The sequence below is a fragment of the Ambystoma mexicanum genome, chromosome 2p (assembly GCF_040938575.1).
Source record: "Ambystoma mexicanum isolate Mex_15411 chromosome 2p, UKY_AmexF1_1, whole genome shotgun sequence".
NCBI lineage: Eukaryota > Metazoa > Chordata > Amphibia > Caudata > Ambystomatidae > Ambystoma > Ambystoma mexicanum.
Window position 1 is genome coordinate 1,251,989,098 of NC_090923.1, and position 23,685 is coordinate 1,252,012,782.

The 23,685-nt window shown below is 44.9% G+C and overlaps 1 pseudogene; it reads left to right on the top strand.

The window, feature by feature from the left end:
- The first annotated feature begins 2,095 nt into the window (after positions 1–2,095).
- LOC138567395 (UDP-glucuronosyltransferase 2A1 pseudogene) lies at positions 2,096–4,264 on the top strand (annotated as a pseudogene).
- The last annotated feature ends 19,421 nt before the right edge of the window (positions 4,265–23,685 follow it).

The window sequence follows — 23,685 nt, forward strand, 5'->3', positions numbered from 1 at the left end:
TATGCCTCCGGGCCACTTGGTGTACAGTACAAATGTATTAAGGTAAAGTTAAAGTAAAAGATACGAACTGGGCTCCCACAGGTTAGAGCTACCCTACCCAAAAATATAAAGAAACCAAAAGTACAAAGGGCAACACTGGTCTGGACAAAGGTGTGGCGATGCCCAACGTCACAAAGAATCAATCATTGAAGCTAATGCATTGACCAACATGTGTTCCAGTGCAATTAGACACTTGGTTTCATACAACAGGATTTGTAAGTCAAATGGCTAATAACGGATCAAAAAAAGGTCAGTTATACATTATGTCTTCAGCGCTACTTCATGGGCAGTGGAGGTGTAAAGTGCCCTTACATCGAGGTTCACTCAGCGATAATCTTCATACCATACAAAATCTTCCAATTACTGTAGCAGGTGCATTGTGTCCCTTAGATAGGCCGGGAGTTTGAAGACTTCTGTTTGAATGATGGAGTCAATGTATCTGGAGAATTTCTCTGTCACCCAACCCATCCCACAGACAATTGGTCTACTTGCCGGGAGAAGGTCAAAATTATTGTGCACCTTTGGTAGAAAATAGATTGTAGGCAACATGGGGGAAAAGGATCTCTCATCCTCAGTGAGTAATCCAATGAGAAATCATTTAAGAATCAGCCCCTTGGCCAACTCATGTGATCTTGTCTATTCAGTATTACAATATTGTCCCCTTAACAGCTTCCTTGATGATGATGGTTGGATCATTTCGTGATGTGTGGAGGGCAAGTGTCTCAGCTACTGAGAGGTTAATCTTAGTCCTAGAAGAGTAAGGTATATTCAAGATGTTATGTATCTCCAAAGTGGCCGGTCGATGGAAAGTGTCAATGACATATGTCTGACCCAAAGATGGTAGTACATCTGGACTTCTCTTTTAGATCTGTATTGTCCAAAGTCTTTGGACAAATATTTAAATCTCGTAGTGTGTCTATATCATGAATATGTTTGATGAGGAATGGGATGGGTAAAACAGCACCAGTGAGGGTTCCAGCCTGCTTTGCAAGAATACATAAAACACTTATTTTGGGAACATTAGAATGGCCACAGATCTTTATATTTGGTGAATATGTAGGTTTTAATATGGTTTATTGGTAGACTCACTAAATACATAATGCACACTGGGCTTGCTGTTAATTTTTCACAGCAATAATCCTAATATTAATATGTTTGTAACATTGAACCATATATACTGTTTTGGGCAGCCTCAGGTATAGTTTAAGCCAAGTCTCCGGATAAAGATGGTTGTGAACATGCACAGTTCCCAAATATACACACATCATTTGAGAGTTATAGAGGCAGGATATTGTAATAATAACTTGTCTTTTATCCTTAACTTGTCTTGCTACACAGATGTTGCTGTTCGGGAGCATTGTAAATAACACGTTTATCATCCACATAAAATGTAATGGTAATACCTTTATTAAACTTGAAACGATAAGAAGCTGACTTAGACATGCCAAAGGTTGAACACATATCTCGGCAGCAAATCCTTAACTGAGATATGCTTGTATAGTAAAAGGGATAATAATTTACCATGTCTAAACTTAAGACGGTTCTGATTGCATATCCTTTACAACTGACTGCAGCTGTGCGGGGGGGCGTGGGGGGCTGGTAGTCAGCTTTAAGATTGGAGGGCACAGCAACTGTTCCGCATAAAGATGGCTGCTTTGAAGATTACATTTGCAAACGCTGGAATTAACAGACAATGAAGCAAACAAATCCCTCTTGCCATAGGTCTCGCCTGTGTGTGAATTCGAAAGTGCCAGCGGGGGAGGCGGGGAGCAGCTCCGGCGAACCGGAATGTAACTGTCACTGTACAGTTTCGACAGAAGCGGGGAGATTTGTTCTAATTTTGTGTCGCACTTGTTTGTTATTTACAACGGAATGAGATACATCAATTTTTATTTTAAATACGAGGAAATACTGGTGCTGCGAGGCTTGAAAGAACAGGTTTCTTGTGCCTGCCAGTGCCAGCCTTCCTCTCTGTGTAAACAAAACATGAACCTCTGAACAGTCTATTTCCTGAAACATGGGAAGTGAAAGCAGCCAACGACCGAACGCAGAAGGCGGGATGATTTAGCAAGAAATGTGAGCCAGGCTCCTCCTACTTGAGATAAGTACGGAAGCCGCTTTCTCGAATTGGGTCGTAAACAGCGTTTATTTGTCGGGTTTTAAGTTCTAAGAAAGTCGCGTTAGCCTGGCTTAAGGTTCCAGAACGACTTCAAAGATGCCGGAAAGTTACATCTCATCGGCTCTCTGTTTTGTGGCTTCCTGCTCCCTATTGCTGGGTTTTGTTAATGACGCAGGGGCAGCTAAAATCCTTGTAGTTCCTGTGGACGGGAGCCACTGGATCAACATCAAGTTCCTGATGACGGAGTTGCTGGGCAGAGGGCACGAGCTCACCGTGGTGAAAGCCTCCAACGCTTTATACATTGATGAGGCATCTGATACTTTTGTTATAGAAACAATTCAGATGGCCAAGGAGAGCTTAATGCGAAAGGAGGTGTATGAGAAACATATCCTGGACTGGGTTTTTGGAATGGCATTCTCCAAAGACAAATCGTCCCTTTCCATTGCTTGGGAGATTTTGGGCATTATGAAACAAACCACTGTGTACCACGCGACTGCTCTGAAAAATATGTTTGAAAATAGGGAGCTGATGGAACGCCTCCATTCCACACGCTTTGAGCTTGTCCTTGCGGATCCTTATTTTCCTGGTGGGGTCATGCTGGCTCATCACCTAAAGATTCCAGTGGTGTTTTTTGGACGATGGCTGCAAACGGAAGATATACACTTGGCAACTGCTCCGTCACCACTTTCTTACGTGCCAGTGTTACATTCGAGATGGACTGATAGAATGGTGTTCACTGAAAGATTAAAAAACGTTATACTCTACAGTGTGAACCAACTTCTGAATCAGTTTGTGGTTTACCCCACATATGATGAACTTTGCCAACGGTATCTGAAAACAGACAGTGGCCTTTTACACCTTTATCGGAAGGCGGATATCTACTTGATGAAAGTAGACTTTGTCTTTGAGTTCCCCCGGCCAGTCATGCCTAATGCTATCTACATTGGAGGCTTTCAGTGTCGGCCCCCCAAGAGTCTCCCTGCAGATATTCAAGAGTTTATGGATGGTTCAGGTGATGAAGGAGTGGTGGTCTTCTCCTTGGGAACGTTGGTAAGAACATTACCTTGGGCGGTAGCCAATAAGATGGCAGCAGGCTTGGCCAGACTTCCTCAACGAGTGATCTGGCGTTATACAGGTGACATACCAGCTACACTGGGAAATAATACTAAAATTCTTAGCTGGCTCCCACAGAATGACATCCTGGGCCACCCAAAAACAAAGGCCTTCATAGCTCATGGAGGTGAGAATGGTGTCTACGAGGCCATCTACCATGGAGTACCAGTGGTTGGCATTCCAATTTTTGGTGACCAGTATGAGAATATCTTGCGGCTGACGAGTCGTGGAGCTGCATTTATGTTAGAGAACCTGCCAGATTTCTCAGCAGAAGACATTTACAATGCAGTGAGAACAGTTATTGATAACCCATCCTATAAAGCCAACATGCAACGCTTGTCTGCTCTGCACAAAGATATCATGGTGCACCCAATGGAGGCGGCCATCTTTTGGACAGAGTACACTATCCGTCACAAGGGCGTGTCCCATCTCCAAGCAGCAGGAAATGACCTTCCCTTCTATCAATACTACCTGCTTGATGTGATAGGGTTGTTGTTCGCTCTTATATTACTTTCCCTCTATTTAACTTGGAAACTACTGAAAACCATTCTGAAAATAGTCTGTATTGGGAAAAAGAAAAATAAGATGGACTAGAGGTTAGTAGTTAAAAAGAACATGAACAGTCAAGTCCCCTACAAGGGATATCAGCATTCCAACTTTCATTGGAGGACATTTTGAGGTGTACCTGACTTTTGGGTAGGAAAGTCTTCGAGCTAGATTACACTAGTAGATGAGAGAATTCTTTTTTTGTAAATATGTATTTTGTTATCATTGCCCACAGCACATCTACAGCATCACAAAATGAGCATACATTCGCAAAGCATACTATCAATGCTATGTAATGGCCATATACTGAAACCGTTATTATAGAAAAACATAACCTCACCCAACCCATCCCCTGCCCACCTGGTGAACGCTGTAGTGACTGCATTGGCACACCCCCGGGCAGAGCGGAAATAAAGAATAAAGCATTTCTATATACATTGAACAAGATGTCCATTTTGCGTGTCCAATTTATGACGGCCTATGGTCCAAAGCTTTGTTGGTGTGCTCCAAGAAAATTGCCCCAAGTTGAGTATATTTGACCTTCATCTCGAATGTCCATTTTCTAATCTTAAATCTTTCTCTGCTTTGGCACATTTTCTCTTATTCCTGCACATCCCTGGGCTGCAGCACCAAAAACAGATATACTCCATATTTTAGTGTGGAATCCCCGACAACCCAAGTGGGGTTGTTGGGTGGTTGGGTTACCCAAGAATTGTGAAAAATAAGTGCAAAATTTTCCAAATCAAGCATATTTAAACTTATTTTTAAAGGCAGCTGCTGCTTAAACCAAGTATATCCTCAAATAAAACCTAGCAACATGCCGCATATACCTAGCAGAGAAGTCATAGATGTGTGTACAAGAATCCCATGCCACGTTCAGTCAATGGCTCCTCCAAGTTATTAGAATGGAAAGTGGTTTAGTAATGGGCAATCTATTATATTTGACTGGTGATAATACCCGAATGTACTAACCTAACTCAGAAAATCATTCTGGACATGAATATGACTGGAAAAAGCTTACCCTCTACTGGGAATATTGAACACATGGTTTTGGAGGCCATCGCTGCACAGGGGATCTCAGCGAACTTGGCATAGGCTCCAGATAAGGCAATGGGTGTCCTTCTGATTGTCCAAAAGCGGGAAAAATCTCAGTATAACTGATCCATAACTACACTAAACTATACTAAATAGGATGGCAGACAACTTTAGGATAAAGCAATGCAATAAGCCATAAGAGATACTTAAAAAAATAAATAGGGTAAAGACACTGAAGAATAAATATGGACCACAAACACTTCTGCCTCTGCCTGCTCCATTTGCCCTTGTAGTTCCTTGTCTAGCTGCCCCCACAACTGAAATATTTTTTGACCTTCTCACCAGTTAACAACCATTCAGTTAAACTGCGTTCAACTCATAGTGAATGACCCCAAAGACCCAACCGTTTTCAAATGGGTGCACACACAAATTCAATTGTGCAATGAATTAGAATGCCTAACTTACAATTTGAATGTGGGATGTCTTCAATGTATATTGCTCTCACATTTAAAATGTATAGTCACAGTTTGATGTGGAGCATCGCATTTAGGAAGAGTTCAATGCTGCGCCTTTCTACACTGATTATACGACATACCGAAGATGAAGTAATCTCAAACAAACTATGCCTAGCCTATATGGATGAAACCACACTGGCTCCTGTCATGGCTTTTAGTTATGTGTTCCTTTTCTTAACAACAAACCTTTGTGTGCCTCAGTCCTGGCATTTATAAGATGATCATTGGTAGGCGCCCACACTGTGCAGAGGTGTATTTTTGAACACACTGAGCCTGATTTACAAAGATATGCACAGGGGGAAATCAGGAGATGCCCTGAGCAACTCAGACCTGCTCCTGCCACCTTACACCTTATGCACAAAACCTAAAACTGGAGCAAATCTGTAGCAGCTTCAAGCATCTTTTAGATGCTCACGCGCAAATTTGATTCACAAAGATTTCCTCAATGGTATCTCAGGGAAGCTCCTGGGAGCTGCAGTTTTGCTCCCGAAAGCTGCGAGTTTGCTCCAATTTCAGGGATTGTAAATCAGCCATGAGGTAACAGGAGCAAACGTTCCAGTGCACATCTTTGTGAATCGGGCCCACTGACTGTAGGGGCCATCACACCACATATGTTGTTTCTGATGCCTGTTACTTTTGCATATGATCCAGGTGTGGAATTTCTTTTAGCTGATTTTCCCGATTAGTTGTGTACTTGAGTGTTTTTTTTCTATTCACCATTCACCATGCTAAACATGATTTCACAGAAAGCATTATAGTGTGGGGGTAAGGAGAGCATACTTCTCCCACTGTGACAGTAATCTAAAATGTTGCTGCCCACTGGCTAGTTAAGCTATCTGTGGAACCTTGACTGGAAAAACATGAACTCCATCACCAGTTCAAGGATTTTGTTCTGTGGAAGGACACCACAGAAGTTCTGCAATAGAGATTGTATTTGTGGGATTTCCAATTTCACTCTCTTTTCTGGGTCAAAGCCCTCTGTGGCCTTAAGTACTGAGTAATTGGAGGGGAATTTCTCTCTCATGTAAACTAGAACATTATGATAAAGGCCCCTAACTTCAGCAGTGAACTTTTAAACTTTCAATAAACAATCACCCTGCCTCCTAATAATCTACAATGCTGAATGTCCAATCAAAACGCCATTACGTTTTTGCACGTTATATGCAATCACATTATTTTAAGGCGGTCAGCTCTCTTTTTTCTGGGATCACAGATGGTATGTCGAGCACCATAGGAGATCATGGTGGTGCTTAATTGTATCTGGACACAGTTTAAAAAGAGCATTTTAACCATATATGTAGTATCAACACATCCTGTACCATCAATAGTTCAATTTCAACAACATAATGCCTTTGTGACCAAGAGCCAACAGCAATAAAGAGCATCTCGTTCAGTAGTGTCAGGATCCACCTCTTCTCCATGTGCCTGTGAGATCAAACCCCCTCCGCAACATTCTAATGACTCACTGTCAATTCTACATTAGTAAACTACTTTGAATCAATGTGGTCCTTCACTGTCATAGCCATATAGGCACCAGTGGATCCTGTTCAGTTCACACGCAGAGTTCTTTCTCCACTCTATTCTCATCCATACACATAGCATCTTTAATTACCCCCATTCTAAGCAAGTGACCCAGTGTATTCCTCTGCTTAGTTTTCTTTCTTGCGGTCCCAAAAGCCTTCTAGCAATTACGCCTCTGATGTAGAGAGGCTTCAAGTCTGAGCGGGCCTGCAACATATTTCATGGCAAACACTGTGATGTTGTACACCATCTTCGAATGTTCCTGATGTAATAGCTACATCTATTTCTGCCTTAATCCATTTCCTGATATCCCGCAGTCAGATAGTAAGGTTGGCCCACCTGGAGACTTCCACACTGTTGCTATTGCGTGTTTGGCTAGGATTAATCCCTGCAGCACTACTTTGTTCAGCATCTTGTTATGTCTACCTTTTCTGCAAGGGAGAAGGCTCAACAGACACTAGTTCACCATTGCCTGCACCTCATCCCAGTCAGCTCAAATAGTTCCCATAATAGACAGTTCCAAAATATCTTAACCAAGTTGCATCTCCACCACATGTGTAAGTACAATCCGATCTCTTTCTTGCAGCATCAGTAAGACGGACTGGTGCCCGGTAGCCACAATCACTGGGGTAATATATGCTTGCATGATGCACTTTTATCGCATCCACCGGAACCATACATTGCTGGTTACCTGTTTCGCATGTAAGAATACTCATCTCCATTCCCTGTCAATAAATTGTTCCCCTAAGTCTCCCCCAACTTTATTCCTCAAACTCACCATCCCACTCTTCCCGTCGTGAATATCAGCAGCATAGATCTTCAGCGCTATATTAATTCCATGTATCTTGCGTTCGTCCGACATCTGACATCAATTTAGCAGAATCCAAAAAGTTAAGATGAATATTCGGATGTGCCATTCTAAAGTCCTGAAAAGTTATCACCCTGTCATCCATGTATACATCTCCCACATATCTTCCATGCCCAATTCCCCAAGGTTTCGTCCAAAATGACCGAATGCGTGATTTGGCTGAATTTCTGATTGGCCGAAAAGTTTGACCAAATCACGCATTCAGTGCTGGGGGCTGCGGGGGTTTGCCCTGCAGCCACCCCCCCACCCCCAAAAAAAAGGAAAAGGGCATACAGTACAGTGAGCGGAGGACACTATACAGTATAGTGTGCAGGGGACTACCCCGTAGCGGTCCCAAGAAAAAAAAGGAAAGGAACCTGTGGTGATGGTTCCCGATCACGGAAGTGAAAGGGAACAGGCGTTGCAGGGACCAGCGAGTCGGAGGCAAGATGAGTAGGGGTGTGGGGGGGTGGCGGGGCTGTGTTGGGGGTGTAGGTGGGGGTGTGGCCAGGGGTTTGGCCTGAAACATTTGTCACTCAGTCTTTCAACCCCAATCCTTCCCCAATACTATACATAGCGTTGTCTGTTGCTGGATAGGCACATTTCTGTATAAAGGGGAGCTTCTGTCCTGGGAGTTTTTTAGCCTGCCACCATGTGCGTATCAGCATGACCACTGGTAAAGGGAATGCCTTGAGCTCTCTCTCCCAAACCTCCATCAGTTCTAGAAAATGACAAGGAGCACACTCCACTTCTTACATGCCACTGATCGAATGCCGATAGGCAAACCAATCTGTCATATGCTAATGCATAGTTGCCCAGTAATATAATCTAAAATTCAGAAACCGATGAACCTCTGCCTAGCAGAATCTCCAAGGCTGTCAAGGTACTCCTCGGACTGTCCCCTCTTCCTTATCAGCTATTTATGTATTTATTGGATAGTTATAATGCGCCTATATAGCCAGATGGTGTTTCAAGGCGCGTCAGGCCAAGGAAGGAGGGGGTACAAAAAACTAAAAATAACATTCTTACTAGGTCTTGAGTCATTTGGAATGTGCAAGTGCCGTAACAAGAATGATGGGGAGGGAAGGGCAGGTGAGGGTAGGGGGCAACTGGGAACAAGACAAACAGTAATGTTCCTACTAGGTCAAGGGACAATTCGGAGCGTGCAAGTGTAGTAACAGACACAAGGGGGGAGGGGAAGGAGGAGAAGTGTAGGGCGGGGAGGAATGGTAATGCAAAGGCGGGAGGAAGGAGCAGGGTACAGTAAGTGCAAGTGAACAGGTTCACTTCCACCTTTGAGGAGAGGGTGCGCAAGGGAGTGCTTGAGGAGAAGAGAGAAGACATACAGTGGCAAGGAGAGATCACAAAATCTGCCAAGGCTGGAGCAACGGAGGCAAAGTTGCCCAGGAGAGTTCAGGAGGAGCAGGGGGAAACACCTGTTGGATGAGACCCAAGAGCTGGGCCGATCAGTGACTACACCAAGTGATGTGGGAGAGTAGGAGAGAAGGGGCCAAAAGAGGCCTGTGAGCGGATGAGGGATAAGCACGAAGCAACTTCAACACAACAGCAATGTAACCATCTAGAATCAAGTGTCCAGGGTAAAGGGAAAGCCTAGGTTTCAACATACAGCAGAAAAGCAAAACACCTAGATGCGAGTTTCCAGGAAAGGGGGAAAAATCCTAGGTTTCAACATACAGCAGAAAACTCAAAATACCTAGATGTGAGTTTCCCGGAAAGGGGGGAAGCTTAGGTTTCAACATACAGCAGAAAAAGCAAAACACAAAGATGCAAGTTTCCTGGAAGGGGGAAAACGCCAAGTGGTCTTGTGCGTAAGGGATGTGACCTAGCAGTTCGGGCTGGACTGCCACTTTTGGGGTGGGGCCAAGCCTGATTTGTATATGGTCTTTCTCCTTCTGTAATGTCTTGGTAGGCGAAGAATGATGGTCTGGAGTGTTGCCCAGAGCAATGCCAGCGGTTTAGATTAATTCAAAACCTTGCAGCCATCACCTTTTGTGTTTTGCTAGTTTCTAACGTACAGCAGAAAAAGCAAAACACCTTGATGCGAGTTACCTGGAAAGGGTTGAAGTGACCAGAGATGGTCAACATACAATTGTAGGCGACGTACTGCAGACTAAAGCATTGGTAAAAAGAGTAATAAGAGAGGTTGGATAGTTTAATAGGGAGCAGTGATGGATTTTCCCCCTGCCCGCAGCTTTCTTACCATGTCAGTTTCTGATTGATGGCTGTGCTGCATGCTTCACCGGCGAACAGAGGCAAACACAGTTTGGAGTTGCTTCTGTGGGAGCTGCCCTTTGCCTCAGGCCTTTTGCCACAGGGGCTGCAAGGGCAGAGGGGCTGTCCGGCTGGGTTACCTTAAGTGAGGATGCGTGCCCAATCAGGGGGTGGGAGCGGGGGCAGGGTTGCAGGGGTCAGGAACAAGCAGGAACCCACCTAAATAGCAACAGCAACGGCAAAAAGCAACATTTCCCCAAACACACAACAGATTTAACTAAATGGCCTTCTTGGAAACCTTTACCAATCTGCTCTCCCTTGTGCCAGAGTCTATCCTCTCCGTCTATGTATTCTAGTACCAGGGTCTACAGCACCTTCAGTGTAGTGTGCAAGAGATACCCATAATATTTTCAGGGCGTGCGGGAGAAGAGCAGTGGAGTCCAGAGTAGCAGTGGAGTGCATCCCAAATTGCAGGGACTTTTTCCAGTATGTGTGACATACTTAGTCATCAAGTCACCACATGGTTAAGGGCCTTCCAGACCTTTTGGTTACAAAATCGCTATTTCTTCTCCTAACAACTCTATGTGTTTAAATGTTTGTCAGAAAATCCTCAAATCAAATACTAAAGCTTAGTCCCTTGCTTTGTTGCAAGTTAAAAAGTGCAGTCTGAGCCATATTGTCCCCACCACTCGGTTTAGTAACACCTCTATGCAATCATTCCAGATACATTGTCTGATACAAACGCTGCACTATCACTAAAACTAAGTGCAGAAGTGACCAAAGGCCTTTCCAGGAAACAAGTTCCAGTCAACCCATTTCAGTGTTCACAGGTAACCAACCAGCAGAGGGGAAGTATCTTTCTTAATTAATGAAGCTTCTGCCAGTGCCCTGGTAATACAAATCCTTCTCCATAATCTAGTAACAGTTATTTCAGGATTCTGTCTATCCTCTCGCCCGATACACTGAACAAGGCGTTGTGCGTGTGTGTGACCACATACGTATCATTTAGCTCAGGGTTGTCCAACTCCAGGCCTCGAGGGCCAGAAACATGTCAAATCTTCTTGATATTGCTCATTAATATTCAAGAGCTAAATTTGCATACAATGATTCTAAATTAATGTAATTGTTTTCTCATAAATATTAATGAGGGCTATCCTGAAAACCTGTCAGGTTTCCGGCCCGAAAACCTGTCAGGTGTCCGGCCCGAAAACCTGTCAGGATTCCGGCCCGAAAACCTGTCAGGGTTCCGGCCCGAAAACCTGTCAGGGTTCCGGCCCGAAAACCTGTCAGGATTCCGGCCCTCGAGGCCTGGGATTGACACCCCTGATTTTGCTGTACTACTGCTAGGAAACATCTTGGCAGCCAGACATGCTGCAAAAGTGTCGCCGTGCATGTATGCGTTAGGCCTCTGTCGTTTGATCAATACTTTGCTCTTTTTACATGCATTTTTAATCCATGAAGGCCTCAACCAGCATATTGCATCTGAATTTTGGGTAGGGTTGTTCAGTTCTCAAGGCTAGGGGGAATGCATTCCAAGATAGGGCCACTTTGACCGGGAAGCTGGAGCTGCCTGCTTTGGTTCATTTGAATCTTGGAATCTCTAGAAGGTGGGCATTGGTTGATCTAATTGGACGTGTTGAAGTTATCCTGTTTATTCTTTCTATAAGATATAGGGGTGCTATGTTATTCAGACACTTAGAGGTGAGTGATACTGTTTTGAGAAGAATCCTGTCATTTACTTTTAGCCAGTGGAAGTCTCTTCTGACTTTGGAGCTGTGCTCTCTATTGGGGATATTCATGGCTGCTCTTAGGGCGTTATTTTGTAGCCTTTGAATTTTGTCTAAGGTGTATTTATTGGCACCTAAGTACAGAGCATTGCAATAGTCCAATTTGGACATTATTAGTGCATTAGCGAGAGTGATGCAACTGGTTTCGGAAAGAAATGGTCTACAGGTCTGATGATGCTCACACCGTAGGACGTTTGGATAGGGTCTGCAGAGGCTGAGGGGGAGAATACTCTCATTGTGCGGTTTGCTAGGAAGGACTGGACCCAGGTTATGGCATCATTTGAGAAATGGGCAGCCGACTCGAGGTGCTTGCATAAGACTGCATGATCCACCAGGTCGAAGGCCGCCAACAGGTCAAAGAGGAGTAGCATAGCTGTTTTCCCATTGTCCTTCAGCTCATCAATTTGGGTCTTGAGGTCTATTAATGCCGTTTCTGTGCCATGTTGAGGGTGAAAGACGGACTGGCGGGATCCTAGTAAGTGGTTTGCTTCAAGGTAATCCTGAATTTGGAGGTAATCTACTCTATCAAATATTTTGAGGCGGAAGGGGACAGTGGTAATGGGTCTTTAGTTAGTCAGGATAGAGATGTCTAGTGTTTGCTTTTTTAACAGTGGGAGAACCCAGGATTCTTTGAGGTTATTTGGCATTGTGTTTGTCTTTAAGGAGGTGTTAATAAGCTTGGAGATCAACGGAGCTAAGTCTCTAGCTGCGTCCTTTATAATTTGAGCCGGGCAACTGTCTCCCTGGCAGTTCGATGGCTTTATTTTCTCAGTCTCTGGAATAGAGACTTTTGTGAATTTGAAAGTTATGGTAGTTCTGTCGGTTGTAGAAAGAGGGGTAGGTTGCGGCTCAGTAGGTAGCAGTGAGGCCTTTATATTGGCTATTTTGAGTTGGAGGGATGCGACTTTGTTAGACAAGGCATTTTGGATGTCGGTGCACCATTGCTTGTCTTTAGGGACATTGTCTGTGGTGGTATGGGGGCTTCCATTTCACAGAAGATGGTGAATAATTCCTTGGTATTGGAATTGACCTTTGAAATTCTGTCGTTGAACGTATTTTATTTTGTACAAATTATTTCTTTTTTGTACATGTTGGCAAAATTAGTTAGCATGGCTTTGTTCTCGTCCGTAGGAGAGTGACGCCAGGTGGCTTGGAGTTTTCTTTTTTGGAGTCTTAATTCTTTAAGGTGTGGTGTAAACCAAGTATTAAGGTGTGATTTCTGCCTGCTTTTGCGAAGTTTTACAGGTGCAATGGTGTCCAGGGCATTGGTCATGGAGTTGTTAAAGACCCACTATGATGTTGGGGTCTGAGTTGCTGGTGAGGGCATTGATAGAGGGGAGGAGGTGAGGTAGTAGTTTTTCTGCTGTGATAACCTTCTTGCTTCTGGTCGGGAGTGGGGATGCCATGGCAATGGTTTTAGGACTATGGCGTTCTAGGGTGGAGGAGAAGCTGATTAGGTGGTTCGTCCATGATTGCGGAGCAATATTGGTAATTGAGATATTACAGTTCAAATCGGCCACCCAGTCAAGGGTCCTTCCGTTGATATGGGTGGGGGGTAAGAACTTTTTGTGTGAGACCATGATCCGCCAATATGGCTGCTACTGATTGGGCATGTTTATCTTCAAGGTTATTAAAGCCCAGATTGAAATCTCCCATCACTAGGATCTGTGAGGAGTCTTTCAAGTCGTCTCGGGAGGATAGCTCAGTAGGCAACGTGCTCGCTTGGGAAGCAAGACGATACGGAGCACCACAGGTTCGATCCCTGGGTCAGCGCTTAGAAACCTCTGGGTATTAAGCGTGTTATAAATAACCTATCATATCATATCATATCAAGTTGTTAGCCAGGAGGCTAGATAAGTCCTCTGCAAATGTTCCCAATGGACTAGAGGGTCTATATACCAGATGAATAGTTAACGTCTGGTTGCTGGATATGGGAAGTTTGGCTGTAAGTACATTGCATGATTGGTATGAAGGTGGAGTAGCGAGTCTAATGGCAAGGTTAGTTTTGGATATAATAGCTAGTCCGCCACCTCTGGCATTAGGTCTGTCTGTTCTAAGTATATGGTAACTATCTGGTATAGCTAGCATGAAGGCAGGGCCTGCTGCTTCAGGAAGACAGGATTCGGTTATTACTAGAATATCCTGATTCCCAATGGATAAAGTATCTGCAATTTCGGTGGCATGTGCCACGAGGGATCTGGCGTTGCAACTGTGTGCTTTTCTCCTTTGAGTTGCTACACGCTAAGGTTTTCCCTTTTTGGCTTTTTGCCATCTTTCCTTATGCCTCTGCCTCCTCTGCTGTTATCCTCCATGAACTTTCGCTCGATCTCTCTCTATCTGTGCTCTCGTGCACTCTCTCTTAGTCTCTCGGCTCTCTGGTTTCCTGTTCTTCTCCTCGCCGGTACTTCTGTATCGTTTCCCCAGTTTCACTGGCTCATCTAATCTCTCTCTTACCGTCTTCAGTTCATCATTCCTGTACTACATTGTGGACTTTCTCCTGCCACAGCGCTGCAAGGCTCTCTCCTGTGGGAGCTTTTCTCTACCTCCTCTGCCTCTCGAGGCGTGGTCTGTTTACTCTTACATGCTGGTACTTCTACCTGCATGCACCTGCAGAAGTTTGTCTTTACTTTACTTAAAAAGTTATTCTGAAACTAAGAAAAATTGTCTGTAACCAGCGCCACGATGCCTCCGGGCTGATGTGCGCTCAACAAATGTGAATAATAATTATTTTCACCAGTTGGAGTTCCAATCTACACCACCCACTGGATTAAGACTTTCTTCCAGATGTCTACTTACCAACGTTCTCCTGCGAAGCAAAGTCGTCTGTTCCTACGATCACACAGGGTTTTTTGTGTGCCGTCCCCAGCTTTTTTCCCCTCTTGGCTGCTGCAGGACCGGGGCCTCTGGTTGTCTGGTTCTCCTGCAGACCACTGTGGCGTCGTCCCGTGGCAGACCCTATCTGCACAAAAGAAACAAGAATTCAAGGTGAGAGGAAGAAAGAAACAGCCTGTGGAAACATCCAGCAGCTCAGGTAAGGAACTGGATTTGAGTCCTGAGTCAGACGGTGAATTTGACAGACTGCAACGCTCAACTACACCAACGATGGCAACAGCTGAACAGGTACAAGAGATGGTAGCTGCTGTACAGACGCTTACACTTGAAGTCCAAAATGTAAAAGCTGAAAATACTGTACTACGCCAGCTAGTGTCTACCCGGGTTGCTCACTCAGCAGACCTACCCGCCATGGCCATTTCCTCAGGGAAGTTCGGTGGATCTCCGAAACGCCTAAAAGAATTTATCGAGGCTTGCATGGTCCATTACGCCTTTCGGTCCACCACGTATGCCTCAGACCTAAGTCGATTGGGCTTCATGGTTTCCAATATAGACAGTAATAACCTTGCCTGGGCCACCCCGTTGGTGACCAGCAACAACCCAGTGTTACGTGATTTTGGATAATTTCTTGCACCACTCAAGCAGATATTCGAACGCCCAGAGGTCACCTTCGTCGCCTGTGAGGATTTGTTGGACATTCAGCAGGGACACATGGATCTCCTATCTTACATTACCCTCAAACGCCTCGCCACGGAAGCAGGCTGGCCGCAGCAAGCCCAGTTTGCGATTTTTTGGAGAGGTCTTAAGGAGGAACTTAAGGATGAGCTAGCCACGATCCCTCATCCGTCCTCTTTCCCTGAGCTTTTGTCGACCGTCCTGTAAATCGAATTCCGTTTGGGAGAACGCAAGCAGCAGAGGAGAAAAGGCAGAGGAACCAACTGGTCTACCTCCACCCCGGTGGTTAACCCGTCGTCTGGTTCCCCTTTGAGTAGAAAAGAACCCATGCAAATTGGTACTACCAGAGACCCACTCAATCTGGTTGAAAGGAAACACCGAAGGGATTCGGGCCTTTGCATGTATTGTGGGTCTTCCGCTCACTTATTGCGAAACTGCCCAGAGGTGCCTCCAAGGCGGTCAGGAAATGGGCGACCTCAGTCTTAGAAGTGATGAAGGTCTGAGGAATTGTTGAAAGTCCCTATGTTACCCTGGCAATCACCCCTTTTCGCGTTTCTGACCATTGCTGTCTCATGGTGGTTTCCCTCACCTTGGCATGGAGGGATAAGGCCATTGCTTCACTAGCCATCATTGATTGTGGGGCGGCTGGCAATTTTGTGGACACCTTGTGGGCCAATAAGGTAGGCATACATAGAGTGCCCAACAAAGAAGATCAGAAAGTGGAAAGAGTGGACGGCACCCCTCTGAGCTCTGGACCCATTACCCATTCAACCGAGAAATTACAAGTCAAGGTACATCATCACACTGAAGAAATGTCCTTCGACATCATAAGAGCAGCTCATTTCCCAGTCACACTGGGAATTGCTTGGTTGAGGAAACACAACCTGTCCATAGACTGGTCAAGAAACATCCTGAATTTCACGTCAACATACTGCAAACAGTACTGCCTACGTACGCTTCATTACAAACCTGCAGTCCTTTCTCCCAACGACACCATGACACGCGCGGTGCATTGTATTCTGGTGGAGATAAAGGAATATGACAGTGTTTTTGTAGAGAAAGAGGCCCATGATCTCCCTACCCATCGCCCAGAAGACTGTGCAATTGACCTGATGCCAGAGGCGTTAATACCTTTTGGACACATGTTCTCCCAGTCTCTTTGGGAGAAGAGGGTTTTGCGTGACTACTTAGACGCCAATCTCAAGAACGGCCTCATTCAGTCGTCCCAATCTCGGGCTGGTGCTTCTTTATTCTTTATCACCAAGCGAGACTCATCAGAGCTCAGGCCCTGCATTGACTACAGGGGTCTCAATCAGGTTACCATCAGAGACAGGTACCCCATGCCTTTGATCTCAGATATTATTGAAGCCGTACAAGGAGCCTCAGTGTTTTCCAAGCTTGATCTCCAGAATGCTTATCATCTGCTTCGCATTCGCAAAGGGGATGAGTGGAAAACTGCCTTTAGAACACCATATGGGCATTTCGAATACAGGGTCAGCCCTTTGGTTTGGTGAATGCCCCGGCGATATTCCAACGCTTTATGAACCGCACCTTCTCTGATATTCTGTTCCAGTCAGTTTTCATCTAACTAGATGACATCCTAGTCTTTTCGTCTTCTGCACAAGAACATATTGACATCTCTGCAAGGTCCTTCAGCGTTTACAAGCCATCCATCTTAGTCAAACCTGGCAAATGTCTGTTTCAAGTCTCGTCTGTTCCATACTTGGGATTCATCCTGTCTAGGGAAGGGATCAAGATAGACCGGAAGAAAGAGTCTGCCATTCTCAGCTGGCCTTCTCCTACATCCATCAAGGACATACAGCGGTTCTTATGCTTGTCTAATTTCTACCTCAAATTTATAGCCAATTTCTCTCAGACGGTTCTCCCAATAACCGGTCTACTTAAGGAAACCATCAAACCCTTTCGGTGGTCGGAAGAGGTGAAGACGGCCTTCAAGATACTCAAGGAGAAGTTCAGTTCTGCTCCCATACTCCGCCAGCCAGACCAATCCAAAGGTTTCATCATAGAGGCTGACGCTTCAGCCAATGCGCTAGGTGCTGTCTTGTTACAATATCATAGAGGAATTGAACATCCTGTGGCGTACCTTTCTAGAACCCTTTCGATTAGCCAAAGCAATTACTCGGTTATAGAGCGAGAACTTCTGGCCATGAAAACAGCCTGCGAGGAATGGAGGCACCTACTACAAGGTGGAGCACAACCCTTTACCATCAGGACAGATCACAAGAACCTCAAGGTTCTACACAACATGGAATGTGTCAACTCTCGGCAAGTTCTCTGGGCGCATTTATTTGCGCAATACGATTTCGAAATCACGTACATCCCGGGAAGCCAAAACATAGTCGCAGACACTCTCTCTTGCAGGTGTTCCTCAGAACATTCTTCCGAAGGCCTCCCTGAGAGGTTATTCCCAGAAAAGAAGAAGATTGTCGCTTTGGTTTTGTCCTTTCTTCAACAGGTCACGGCAAGCACTGCTACTGAAGCTTTATTGAGGGCCTTGAAGACTAAGGCCAGCATTGAAAAGAAGGAATGTCTCCTGTTCATTGACAAAAGGTTGTTCATTCCCCACGAGGATCTTCGTCCCAAGGTTTTGGCGTGGTGTCACGATCATAAGACCGCTGGACACAGCGGTTAGGATAGGTACCGAAGACCTCATCATACACTCCTATATTTGGCCAGGGATGATGACAGATATTGAAGAATATATCAAGGTGTGTTCCAAGTGTGCCAGAAGCAAACATCGTACACAGAAACCCATCAGGTTGCTTGAACAAACATCCTTGCCGGCTTTCCCTTGGAGTCAGATTTCCACAGATTTTATAGTGGACCGTCCCCTTTCCCAGAGCTTCTCATGCATTATGGTAATGATAGATTCCTTTACCAAACTAGCCCACTTCACGCCTTTCCCTGGCATACCTTCTGCCTCTAGTATGGCTGAGATATTCATCAGAGACATTTGGGCCTCATTACGAGGTGGGCGGTAAGGGATTACCGGCACCGGTAAGGGCACCGGTGCCGGTAATCCCTTACCGCCTGTAAGAGGATTCAATTCAACACTACAGCTAAGTCAATGCCTAGTCTGGGATACTGAATGGAAACCCTTATTGATATATCTTTACGTCCAGTTCATGCGTTCTGGATGACTACCCCTATATAACACCCCTCTCTTGGAATCCCCCTGACCCCACTGAGCCAAGAAGTAGTTCTGTTTTGCAAGTTTAAAAGGTTTATTTGATAATTTAAACAATATATATATATATATATATATATATCACACCTTATAATAAATTAATAATTGAATATCACACTTAATCTGAGCAGTAATCAATAATGGATAGTCCGCTACTAGCACACTTCTTTATAATCAATGATGAGTGGTTATAGGATGGATACGATAGCAACAATACTTTTATGGTTTCAAATGGATGCAATGTGGAATGAAATGCAGTACAGAAAATAACTTGATAGGATTTCAGCAAAAGACAATGTAATCACTTTCTTGGACAATTCACCCCCCCTTAATGCAATGTAAGGAGATGAATAGAATGGGACTCAGTTCTTAGGAATGCAATCAAATAGAATTCAGTTCAATTCCCCCTCAGCAGCTTATACAACAGATAGGAGTTTTGAAACACAGGCAAAATGCTTTGAATATGGTGACAATGCAGTGAGAAATATGCTGAAAATGGTTTTAATTCCCTTTTGGAGGTTCAGGGTGAGTGAAATAGACTTGGGATGAGTTCAGGCTCACTTTAGCAAGGATCTAGGAGGAACTAGCAGGTTAAACGAATTTTTGGCAAAGGAAAGCAATGAAGCTGCTGTTTTCACACGTGGCTGGATTTTTAACCAAATTGCAAATCGCGGTAAAATTCGCGAGTGCGAGAATCGTGATTACGGCAAAAGTATGAGGTTCCAGGCTTGTTGAAAAGCTGAGATTCTAAGCTTCCAGAGGAAAGTTAAACCAAGTTCCTAGCCCAAACGGTTCCAGAGATACGGACGATTAAATAAAGGTAGTTTTTCGGATTTGAAATTTTAAAAGTTCAAAGCGACAGGTTACAGCTTGCAGCTAGAAAATGACAAGTGACAGCTTTGCAAATGACAGGTGACAGTTAGGAGACAGTTCTGGTTAGATTAAAATAGATTGAATTATATTATTTTAACTAAGAGATTGGTTCTGCACAGTTCTGCTAGGTACTCACAATATATTTTTGAATTAGGCCTCGCCACGGATCTGGTCAACAGGTTTTCTTCACTCGCCACGGACGGTTTCTGCGCACAGCGTCTGGGTCAGCTCTACTCTGCTGGTCTGGTCTGGGTCTCTAGTTCTGCTAACAGCGGTCTCTGGTTCTGATCAGGTCTGTGGGTCCGGATACAGCGGTCTCCGGTTCAGCTGGTCTCTCTCTGGATACAACACTGCTTTCTGGCAAATGGCCAGAGTTCTTGCAAAGAATTCAAACAGCTCGCCTGGCTGTGAATAGTTGCAATGATTTGAGGCCTGCTAAAGAGGGATTTAGCTTGTAGTTGACCTCTCTGCTACAAATTCTGATGTAAAGTCTTGGTCTCTGAAGGTGGATAGATTGAAGTCTCTATGTTGGCTCCCTGGAGGTTGATGGAGGTAAAGTATGGATTTTCCCGGCAGAGTGTCCCGCAGCAGATGGAATAGAATGTCCCTATCTGTCCTGACTGTCTGCTTTTATGTGTTTTGAAAGTGGGTGGAGAGGCTATCTTTCTAGGCCCTACCCCTCTCCACTTGTCATTGGCCACTTCCTCCTCTTCCCCTTGATTGGGGGAATGAAATGAAGTGTCATGATGAGGTCTGTTTATGATACAGAGAACCCACCCCTGTCAACTTTACACACAATCTATATTTGACCTAAAGACATATTTCATAGATACACAGTGGTTTGAAATTACATGCACCCATCACATATCACATGAGGTAGCCCCTGTTCCAATTCTGCTCTTCCTGGGGGCTTGCATTCAGAAATGGCAACCTTTGGTGCTTTTTAGTGGGTTTTGCAACATCGGATTTTTCTCCAGATGTATACACATGTACACGGCCTGTCCATACATACTCCAGTAAATTACCATGTCTCTAGCTTAAACACAGAGTCTGTAGTATACATAAATAGCAGGGTTTTGCCCCAGAACATCACACAAATTGGAGTTTGGGCTTGAATCGAAGGTACATTTTTTAAATGAAGGCTCTCAAAGTTACACATTCCTGTCATTTGATTACAAAGAGTTATCAGTGTTTCTGTAAAATATATATTTTGCTTTCAATTCAGTTCTCCGCCTCCAAGACTTGGGTGGGTCAGTGATCACATGTGTCTTCTGGCAGGCAGGCCTTTGTTGACAGGAAACAGTCAAAATCAACATATTCTATTCAAGTGCAATAGCCTATTGTGTGGTCTCCAGGAGGTTGATGTCAGCAGACCAGGGGGTCACTTTGCATTTGGTTATTATGACCATGTGATATCCTGGGCTGTGGTGTGAATCTCTTGAGGTGAGAGGGTTTCCCAGGCTTCTGGCCTCTGGGAACAGCAGGTGGCTAATTTTTAATTAAAATGCAGCCTTTGAAGTCAGCTGAGTCAAATCCCTTTGTCAGCAACTGCACTTAGTTCTCCTGTCAGAGTTTAGACCGCTAGCGCCGCCTTGAGGATTTTGTTGGTACTGCATCCATTTTTGGGATCTTTCTTGGATTAATGCATTCCAAACAGGAATGGTTCTTACATGGTAGTAAATAATCCTTGCTTAACATTGTTTTGATGGGGCTCCTTACAGTAAAATGGTTATGTGGAACCCCACAAAAGGGTTGAATCTTTAAAGTGGTCCGGTGAGCCACGATTTCAGCAGCTTTTTGACATCAGTAACAGTGGATTTTGTTAACAAAGATCTTTCTTTACACTTGTGGGTGGCAAGTGAGGTAACCATTTTGGTGTGCGCACAAACTGCGTGGTTCTCCTGGATTCTGGCGCACTTGTGGGCTTTTTGGCCATCTTGGATTTTCTAAGCCCACAGCACCAAATGTTGCAGCATGATAGCTCAAACGTGGGTCAGGACACCAAACAAATCCCCCCACGTGACTGCCCTTTGAATTTGAGTCGATGGGGAGTCGGGTGCACAAGGGTTTTGACCCACGCACTGGTCTGTCCGCATAATCTTCTTCCAATTCTGCAAATGGCACAGTTCAGCATCTTTTCCTCCATCCGGTACTGATCGATCGGTTCTCCTCGCCGGTCCTGATGGGAATATTGGGCGGTACCCTGGGCCCCTCGCGTCTCTGCTCCCGGTCTCCGGATCGTCCTCCCTGGCCAGTCTCAAGGTTTTCTTTCTCCTAGGACGACAAAGGAAGAGCGGCAATACCTATTCATAGACATTTTTCCCCCACCATTGATATAGTGGGGTGGCATATAAATTTATAGTCAAAACATATGAACATGCACATTTCTTTTTGCATTCAAAAACGAAAACACCCACATTGAGAAACTCAGAATTTGATAGGCGATATGTAGGATATTTTAAGTTAGAACTGAATTAATCTGAGACAGTACCCTCTAGGATTCCAGAGAATTCCTCCAGTTGTTGCAGAGTGTGCCTGGGATGGCAACACTTTAGCTGATTTATATGTACCCACTTGTCTTCCCCCTCTGCCAAACCGCCTTTGGGGATGCGGATCTTGTAGGCCACAGGGGAGATCTTGTCTATAATCTCATAGGATCCCTTCCATGTAGGCAAAAAATTTTCGCTGCTTGGCCTGGTTCCTTTGGAAATTGTATAGATAGACCCGGTCCCCCACCTGATATTCCTTCCTGGAAGTTTTCAGGTCATAGTGGGTCTTCATACTCTCAGCTGATCTTTCTAGATTCCGCTGAGCATAGGCAAAAGCATGCTGAAGGTGTTTCCTTAAATTCTCCACATACTCATGAGTTGTGGAGGCATTTATCAACGTTTGCTCTTGGGTTCTGTAGAGCAAATGCTGAGGAAGCACCATCTTGCGTCCAGTCATCAACTCAAATGGTGACATTTTGGTTGTAGATGAAGGGGTAGATCTGATGGCCATTAGGACCAGAGGTAATCGGATATCCCAACTTGGCCCAGAATCTGCCACAAACTTCTTTAATATGCTCACAATGGTTCGGTTATATCTCTCTACTGCCCCAGAAGAAGCTGGCCTGTAAGCAATGTGTAGCTTTCTCTTGACCCCCAGTATCTCCCACATCTTTGTCATTACTTCACTGGTGAAGTGGCTACCTCTGTCTGACTCAATCCTTTGAGGTAGACCAAAACAGGAAAAGATGTGGTTAATCATCAGGGCAGCTGCTGTTTCTGCCTTGCAATTTGGGGCTGGGAGACATTCCACCCACTTGGTAAACAAGCATGTAACGGTCAACATGTACTTGTTTCCTCTAGACGAGCGAATCACAGGGCCTACAAAGTCGATTTGTAAATCTGACCATGGCAGTGTCATCCCCCTCTTTTGGAGAGGCGCCCGGCGTTTGAGGGATGTTGGCTGAAATTGTGCACACACAAGACAACCCTTCAAGTATTGGTTGAGGTCCTGGCCCATGTGTGGCCAGTATGCAACCTCTCTTAAGATTTCCAGTGTTGTGTGAAACCCCCTATGACTGGCAGTGGCCGCATCATGGGCGTGACTTAACATCAGGCTTTGGAATGAGGGAGGAACCACCCACTGATCGTGGCCAGCTTTGGATTTCCTTACCAACAAACCGTCTTGGATCCGGAACATTTTTGGACATTTCATCAACACTCTAAGGTCCTCTTTCCCGTTGTAATCGGTATCCGTCAGGGGAAAGTTCTCAGGGTCCTCAATGTGTTGGTAAAATGTACCAATTATTGGATCCCCCTTCTGAGCGGTAATCAAATCAGCATCAGGGGTCTCCTTGCTCCATTGTGCAATTGAAAGGTCATTGTGAGCATTTGTCTGGGCCTAGTGATAGCAGTGACCTGGATTTCCCCCAACAGGGACTCAATCTCAATTAGATCCCCTTGGATGGCCCCGGTTTCGGCCAGCTGATCAGCTAAGTCATTTCCAGTTGTGTCTGGTCCCTCTACTTTGGAATGACCCTTGATCTTTTTCCAATAGATGGTCATCTCATTCGAGGTGACCAGATCATCAATGTTTTGGATCAACGTCCCATGTTTCAAGGGTTTGTTATTAGCACATAACATGCCTCTGGTTTTCCAATTAACCAGGTGCTCCACGAACCCGTTCCGGACATAATCCGAATCTGTGATTATGACCAGTTCATGGAGTTGATGTTGGACAGCAGTGAGGATGGCTTGATGCACAGCCATCAATTCTGCCACCTGACTACTTCGGGGACCAATTTTGTATCCAGCGCAGGGTTCTGGGAACTCATTCACCCATGCATTCCCTACGCC